General features: G+C 45.3%; 1 protein-coding gene across 1 annotated transcript in view; it reads left to right on the top strand.

Moving 5' to 3' along the window:
- The first annotated feature begins 2,035 nt into the window (after positions 1–2,035).
- Positions 2,036–9,136, top strand: part of LOC144768978 (pseudouridylate synthase 1 homolog) — a 71,840-nt gene continuing 64,739 nt past the window's right edge. Inside the window, exon 1 of the mRNA XM_078652972.1 lies at positions 2,036–2,160. The gene's annotated coding sequence lies outside the window, so the exon portion shown is untranslated. The remainder of the gene's footprint in view (positions 2,161–9,136) is intronic.

The raw sequence follows: 9,136 nt of genomic DNA, 5'->3' as shown, positions 1-9,136 counted from the left end.
GAACAGAGGGGCAGCTCTACATTCTTTATTCTTTGGCCGTTTTTTTCATTATAGTAATGCAGTAATAATTACAGTCATAGTGAATAATGGAATATTTATATTCTAGTAGTCACAACTACTATAGTAAAAAATGGAGCACTCATAGCTGGAACGGGACTGCGGCCGTGATAAGTAAAAATGGTTTAAATGTATGTTGTGTGTTCTTGCTGGGAGCAAGGATATCATGTTGTGATATTATGCCATCACTATACCCTATAAGTATGATATAGGGTTGGCATAAATTCAAAAAATTCTGGCATAGGCATATCTTATGTCATCTATACTACTATTATAAAGGAAGAACTTTGAACCTTTGAGGCGGGTAAACTCGGGAACCACAGCGGCAATCCACACACCCGATACATCGTTGTAATCGTCAGGGTGTGCAGATGGACATAGGCTATATAAAAGTAATAAATATACGTTATTTAAAAAATTTACCGAAAAAAAAGTAGTCCCTTGGAAGAAGTGAGGAGCGCGGGGAGTAGTGTATTAGGGTAGTGTTGTAGTGTTTGTGTAGTGTAGGGTCATGCTGGGGTGTAGTGTTTTAGGGTTTAGGGTAGTGTCGTAGTGTTTGTGTAGTGTAGGGTCATGCTGCGTGAAGTTTTTTAGGGTTTAGGGTAGTGTTGTATTGTTTGTGTAGGGAAGTAAAGTGCTTTATGGTAGTGTTGGGGGGTCGTGCTGGGTAGTGTAAATGTAGGAAAAGGACTGTGTGTCAAGGTTGGGTGGTGCAGGGGTACTACATTAGAGTGTAGGGTAGGGTAGGGTAGGCTAGGGTACTCTTACTTACCTTTACAACTTTTACAACGAGTATACCTTTAACATGCATGCCTTTGCGTTGTAAAGGCATGCGTGGTAAAGGCATATTCGTTGTAAAAGTTTTCGTTGTCCTAATTTGCGGAGTAATAGTACTTGCGGTATTTTTTTGCGGAGTTATGGTATGCGGGGTATTTGTGTGCGGAATAACGTCACGTAAGGGTCATGTGACATGGCTTCCCTGCAAAGTATATCAGGGTAAAGGGTCATAGGATGTCCCCACCTGTGATGTCATGAAGGTAATTTGGAATGTGATGTCACTTCCGCTACCCCTGGCATTTTGGTGAATTGATGCCCAGGGGTTTCATTCTCACTTTTTCGACACTGGGTTATATTGGCTCTTCAATGGGAGACTGTGTAAATATGTTGGTATATCATGTGACATATGGTGGTGCTGTGTGAGATAGAAGGTCTAAAGTATTGTAAAATAATGGTCTGGTGGCAAATCTAATACTGACTCAGAAGCGAGTACCATACATGCCAACTTTTTAGAACTGGAAGGTGGGGAAATTTAAAAAAACAATCGGGAGATTCTATTTACTGCATTGACTACTATTGAAGTTCAAGTACATTCAGGTAGGAGACAGCCAAAATATAGCCATTTTTTGCTTCAAATCAAGAATCTCTAGGCTGAATTGAATCTATTGGCATACATTTACTATTGATATCATTTATTATTAAAATAGCTTTCTAACACACCTCTTGCAAGGAATTAATACAATCCACGTCAATAGACCCGATACCGGCGGGATATTCCCGATTCTTTAAATTGCTTCCACTTCAATAGAGGTCAATGGGGAAAATCCATTATCCAGTTTTTTTAATTGTTTTTTCCCCAAAAATCCACCACTTTCTTGTTCTAAAATGTTGGTATTATGTAATTTAGCCCACATTAAAATACATATAGTATCTCAATTAATGATCATCCTTATTGTTCTTTGCATTGTCTCTATGTAAACAAAGTAGGAACTGCATTTGACTAGCTTTTGAACAAAGACCTAACGCTATGCTGAAGCAAGGACTACAATACCCAGCATGCTCTATTCTGGAAGAAGCTCTATGAGGGGGGAACGTCTCGGCGGCTTCGTCTCCGGATCTGTTTTCTCCGGCGTGTCCGGATGTACGCACAGGTCGCCAGTAGCAGAGACAGCACAAGCAGCTGACTGCTGTAGTTCTAGTGCGGCGCTCTCCTTGTACACAGAGGTTTTGCAGATGTAGGATTCCCGTTCGGGTCATCTGCTTGTGTCAGACAGGAGGTTTTGTAGATCTGTGTTCCTTGCAAGCTTTACTCATTTTGAACAGCAGGTGAGACAGCTTTTATCCCCGTTCTCAGATAAAATATATTCGAACCTATTTCTACTCTTTACAGCTACCTGTTTAAGCTTTGCTTACCACTCGTACAGTGTTCGTAGCCCCTTCTTAAACAGTCCATCCTGGTTCTTTTCTTTGCAGTCTTGAGTTATAGTTTTGGTTTTGTGGGATTATACCGGACTACACATCCGAGAAAGTACACGGACTAGATGAACTACTAGATGAATTTTACCCAAAAATCTTCCCAAACTGGATAAATATGATAAAAAAATTGTAAAACATTTCTGGGTTCAGTAATTTATACGATATTCTTTCTGTGCCCTTTTCTCGCTAAACACGGTTTTGAATACTGGAATGCCTGAGTTACTTCGTAGACCTTTTATTATCATGTAATTACAATTATGTGTGATCGACTATTAGTGGGGGCTACGTGAGTTCATGTAAATAACAGGTGGTATAAATGGACCAGATGAGACAAGGTATTGTTAGTATGCAGGTATATCTTTCAAAGAATGAGCTATTGTGGTCTAAATGTTATTTGCTCTGTATTAAAATTGCAACTAACTCTTTTACTTCAGCCTGTGGAGTGTTGTAGGGAAGACAATCAGCGGCCGGCCACTAAAACTTTATCAAAACATCAGTGCTCACTGTATTTGTCAAACAGTTATATGCATCATAATTAGGGCTCTCGGTTTTATGGTACTTATTTTTTTGACATTTCCTTAGGTATGTATCCATATTTATTTTTTGGGTTAATTTCATTTGTATTTATCCTTATTTATTTAGGTTTTTGTGGAAGATGAAGCTGAAAATTGTGTACTTCCACATTTATTTAACTGCTACATGTACACTCTTACTTGAATGTCTGACAGGTTTCAGTGATATAAAGACCCACTGATGATAAATCAATATACATATGAAGACATACATATTTTTATATTGACCGTTGTGCTCTTCTGCTCCTCTGCTCCAGGTACAGGCTCCCAGATTGCCTTGTGGCCAATCCTGAAGCTGATCTCATGCATGAGGGCAGCTTCAACAATGGCCTGGGCGCCCTCGATTTGTGCTTATGGACAGACTGGGTGTCTCTGCCTGCTCCCTTCAACCCAGCAACGGAACTGGGTTGGAGAGAGCTTTCACTGCCCATGACGGTTTGGAGCTGGCCAGCCATGCTTGTATGCACAGTGAAGGTAGTGCACCTACCACTCCCCTCAGTGCCTGTCGCCACCCAAGCCTCACCCCAAGACACGACCGCAGAGGAAAAATAAAAAAGTGTTTATTATCGTTTTATTTTTCCTTTACTGATGATTTTGCGGGGGGTTCGCTTCTCCGGCATAGCGGAGAAGCCGTCGCTGATCTTTTAACCCCTTCCCTGCAAGGGTAATTCCCCCACAGTGCAGGGGGGGGGCGAGCGTCGCGGGTCGTCGTGAGTCACGGGGGAGCTGTGATCATGACGGTCTTGTCTCGACCCCGCCCACTGATTAATTCGCCCACGCAGACGGGGAATTAACTGCGTGTCGGCGGAGCGGCGCCATTATGACGAGACCAGGTCATCATGAGCACAGCTCCACCGTGACTCATGACGAGCTGGTCTTGTCACGAGCACCGAAGGGGTTAATATATTTGTTATCGACACCCACCTTCAAAATATTCATTTTTATATCTAAGGAATCGAAAGCATGATAGGCTCAAGGATTCAAGGATGTCTGATTAGCTCTTCATTAGAGATTTAGTGTTTGTTCTGACAGATGCAACCTTTAACTAGTACGAAATAAGCAAGCATTGGCAAAGCCAATAGGTCTTGCCTTTTGATTTTGTCATTGGGTTTTGGATTCAGCAAAGAAAAGTGTTCCACTCCAGATGAGAAATAGCTTTGACAGAAAGAAAGAAAAGAGTAAAGCCAGCATAATGATTTAATTGTTGCACGCGTCATCATGTATGCATGTGTGCATCATGATGCTACATCTGTCCATTATGATGATGTGTATGTGTTGTGATGTGGCAGCCATTTTATTTAATCTCTCTTTCCAAGATGGTGGACACCCATTTTTAATAGGTAAATGAAAAACGTTCAAAAGTGTGTAAAAGCCCATACGTGTCTTTTATATGTTTTGCAAAACATTAGATTGCAGCTACCAGCCCCCTTCTAAAAAGAAAACATAACAAAATGCGACAGCTGGTAAAGTGTGCAAGAACAATAGATTAGAGGGTAGTGATGATAAATGAACACAGCTGAACGGTGTCAACAGTTGGCGGTGGGTGAGCATGGGAGGTGCAGGGACAGTCAATGCCACGCAGCAGAGCGGCTGGAGGAGAGGTGTAGAGAGCAATGTACAAATGTGGGGGATGGAAGGAGATTTGAAAATCAACTAAAGGTGGACGGAGATTGGTGGGAGAAGCAAAGAATGAGTTTGGGGGCACTCAAGGGAGAGGAAGAAAGCACATGCACTCCCATAGAGTGCTTCACGGAAAAGAAGCACGCAGTGAAGAGATAGGTGCAAGTGAGAAGAGAATAAGGACACAGAAGAAAAGTATGGCAAATAGGGAATGCATGGTGATGAGAAAGGAAGAGCTCTGAGGGAAAAAGAATGAGGAGAGTAGCAGGAAAGAGAATGGAAGAAATGAGAAAGCACTGATACAGGCAAAAACAGTAAATAAAAAGGTGCAGTGAAAAAACTGTTGGTGAAAGTAGGGCTAACTGTGAGGAGAGGTGCTAGAAGGATGGCACTGGGAAGTGAAGTCAATTTGGAACCAACAGTGTAATAGCAAAATAGGGCAAGACATTTTAGGGTGTGAGGAGAGAACAGGAAAATGAGACAAGGTGAAAATGACATGAAATGGACGATAGTGTGGGAGAGCAAGGAAAATGTATCGAGATAAATAAAAGTGTGAGTGAAAGAGAACAGAGTAGAGGGAAAGAACGAGTGACAAATCACAATGGTAGAGAGAAGGGGGTAGAGAATGAGTAGAGTGAATAGAAAGAGAGGAGATCATTTACAAGAGAGGGGGCATAAGAGGGAAATGCTGTGGACTGGTATGGAGATTAGGACACTAAGAAAGGAGAGGTCAAAAAGAAAGCCCTGTAAAGTGGAGAGCAAGGAAGAAAACAGAATTGAGGAGAAGAGAACAGGAACATAATGACTAGAAAAGAAGAGCATTTTGAGAACATTTAGTGTGTGAAGGGTGGCCAAAGTAGAGAAAGGAAAGAGAAAATGAACTAGAGCAGTGTTTCCAAAACCTTTTAGAACCACAACCCTCTTTTTAGCTGACAAACTTTTGCGACCCACCTAGTATTAACGAACTTGAATTAGGCTTTTTTTATTTAACTAAAGCATCGTGTTGTAGCGCACTGTCATTTACAGACAGCACATTTTCTTTTGGAGTGGCCACTAAATTTGCACAGACATACAGTTTTACAGATAATGATATATTAAACATAAATGTTAATTTGTGGAAATCGTGATTCATTGAATATCATTTGCATATCACTAAGAGAAAGTGTCTTGATTTGTTTTGATCCTATTAAAATTTTTGATTCCATCACATTTTAGAATTACATAAAACATTTCTTCATATTTGCTTTCCAAACAGTTACAGTTCTTTTACAAGTATTTACATTTTGTTGTTTGTTGTTGTATGCCATCCTAAAGCTTTTCCTTTCTCTGTACCCCAGCTAGATTGTCACCTTATTCACTTTACTTTTCTTTCTTGGACTGCAAACTGTTAGGGGTTTGTAAACATCAATTTTCATGTTAAAAAAAATAAGCAGCAATTTGTCAGAAGACGTAGCCTGAAATTTTGCCTTTGTCATTGAACTTCAACAAATGACACACGATAAATACAGAATTTAAAGGCACCTTTGTTTATTGCTTGACAACATGACAACATGACCGCCCTCAAGCACGCCACCCACAAGCACCACCAGCTGATCCGCACCACCAAGAAGACAGCATTCAAAGAACGACTGGACAACAACGCCCACGACAGCAAGGAACTCTTCAGCATCGTCAAAGAACTCTCCAACCCCAGCGCCGGAAACAACGACATCACTCCCTCGCAAGACCTCTGTGACTCTCTCGCCTTGTTCTTCTATCGCAAGATCGCCGACATACACAACAGCTTCGGCGCACCAACCACGCACCCAACCGCCGAACCAACGCCCCCCACCGCCACCCTCTGCAACTGGACCCCGGTCAGCACCGAAGACACCACCCGCACGATGAACACCATCCACTCCGGATCACCAACCGACCCCTACCCCCACCACATCTTCAACAAGGCCGACTCCATCATAGCACCCCAACTACGGGAGATCATCAACACATCCTTCCACACCACCATCTTCCAGGAGAGCTGGAAGCACACCGAGCTCAGCGCCCTCCTGAAGAAACCAACAGCGGACCCCACCGACCTCAAGCGGACCGACCGTCCCATCTCGCTCTTCCCTTTTCCTGGCAAAGTCATCGAGAAGACCGTCAACCGACAGCTCGCCGCCTTCCTCGAAACAAATGGATCCCTTGACCCCTCGCAGTCCGGTTTCCGAGCCAACCACAGCACCAAGACCGCCCTCATCGCAGCCACCGATGACATCAGATCCCTGCTCGACAACGGGGAAACAGCAGCCCTCATCCTCCTGGACCTCTCCGCAGCGTTCGACACTGTCTGCCACCGCACCCTAGTACAGCGCCTCAACAACATCGGAATCCAAGAGAAGGCACTGGAGTGGATCATCTCGTTCCTCGCCGGAAGAACCCAGAGAGTCCGCCTCCCCCCTTTCAAATCCGAGGCCACCGAAGTCATTTGCGGCGTACCACAAGGATCATCACTAAGGCCAACCCTCTTCAACGTCTACATGAGCCCCCTCGCAGCCATCGCACGCCAACACAACCTCAACATTATCTCCTACGCCGATGATACCCAGCTGATCCTCTCACTCACCAACGACCCCCGCCACCGCCAGAACCCGCCTACACGAAGGGATGAAAGACGTCGCCGAGTGGATAAAGAACAGCCGCCTGAAACTGAACTCAGACAAGACGGAAGTCCTCATCCTGGGATCACCGCCCTCCGCCTGGGATGACTCCTGGTGGCTCCCTGCCCTGGGCACCACTCCCAAGCCAACGGACCACGCACGCAACCTGGGCTTCATCCTGGACTCCTCCCTCTCGATGACCAGACAAGTCCACGCTGTCTCCTCATCGTGCTTCAACACCCTGGGTATGCTCCGTAAGATCTTCCGATGGATCCCCACCGAGACCAGGAAGACCGTCACCCAGGCACTCGTCACCAGCCGACTGGACTACGGGAACACCCTCTACACCGGAACCACAGCCAAACTTCCGAAAAGACTCCAACGCATCCAGAACGCCTCCGCACGACTCATCCTGGACATCCCCCGACACAGCCACATCTCTGGCCACCTGAGAGACCTGCACTGGCTCCCCGTCAGCAAGAGGATCACGTTCAGGCTCCTCACCCACGCACACAAGGCTCTCCACGACCTGGGCCCCAAGTACCTCAACGACCGCCTGTCCTTCTACACGCCCACCCGCCAGCTACGATCAACCAGCCTCGCCCTTGCCACCGTACCACGCATCCGCAGAACCTCCGCCGGAGGAAGATCCTTCTCCTACCTGGCAGCCAAGACATGGAACTCCCTCCCCATCCACCTTCGACTGACCCAGGACCATCTCTCCTTCAGGAAACAACTCAAGACCTGGCTGTTCGAGCAGTAACGTACCCCTCTCCCCCAGCGCCTTGAGACCTTTCCGGGTGAGTAGCGCGCTATACAAATGTCATTATTGATTGATTGATTGATTGATTGATTGCTTGCACTTTCACAACCCACCAAAAAGTGGCTTGCGACCCACAGTTGGGGAACCCCTAGGCTGCAGAAATTGAAATGCAAACACCACAAGCTTGGGAGGGGGTTTGGTTGTGGGATTTAAGAAAAAGAAACAATGAAAAAGGAGAGACTAGGGAGAACAAGTGAAGAAGGCTGGAATGACATGGAAAAGACAGGAGGCCGAAAAACTGTCATTGCATTTAACCCAAGGCTACCTGTTAATGACAAAGCACGTCTGTAGAGATCTGCATCTTGCTCTCTGTTTATATGTCAGAAAATGTCATTTATCCTTATTTCCGCTTTACTTGCTTACTAATTTTTCATCCTTGTTTGGATTAAAAGTGACCTATAGCTTTTGGACTTTGTTTAATCTAGTTACTTTTGTGCTAATAGATTCCAGGAAGCCCATGATCTTCTCTGTGCTCAGCCCTCACATCCATCTACCAGACCATGTAACATTGTGCTGGAAAACTTAAAGGCACACTGTACATATAACCATGATGCAAGACGGGGGGCGTGGCTTGCGCGCCGCTCTGAGATGGCAGATCGCGCTTGAGCTCCGGGACGTCAGCGCTGTTGGGACGAGTTTAGGATCCCTTTTGAAGACGCTGCAGCCTCCGCTCCTGGCATCTTGCTTCGGAATATGCCGTGACTGTGTTGAGGGGCGCTACTTGTACTGAAGTGGGCTCCATCGCTCTGATTTTGCGAGCGGCCGCCATTTTGTTTCCGTGGTGGCGTCGCTCGTATCTTTTACCCCCGAGTGCTGTGGCGGCTTCTGGACAATTCAACTGCCAAAATGAGGTGACTTTTTCTTTCCATCTAGCCCATGGTGCTCCCACGGTGGTATTACTTTGCTTGCAGCCATTTACATGATTTACTATGTACAACAGAGGTTTTTTTCTCTTCTTCTTTGCCCCTCAGCTGAGGCTTTTTGCGCTTTTCTGACCACCTTGGCATGCTGTGTTTCCCAACCTGATTTAGAGGTTTGCCGGTCAGCTTGAAGGCTCTGCTATTTTACCCTGTGGTGGAGGCTGTTATGTCACTTCTCTTTTCAGTTCCTCCTGTTCGCCATTTACTGCGGTGATTCTGTGGTCATACTCTCTGCTTGCTCTCCTCACGCTTTCT

This window comes from Lissotriton helveticus, chromosome 1_1, assembly GCF_964261635.1.
Source record: "Lissotriton helveticus chromosome 1_1, aLisHel1.1, whole genome shotgun sequence".
Classification (NCBI taxonomy): domain Eukaryota; kingdom Metazoa; phylum Chordata; class Amphibia; order Caudata; family Salamandridae; genus Lissotriton; species Lissotriton helveticus.
This window is presented reverse-complemented; position numbering and strand designations above follow the sequence as displayed.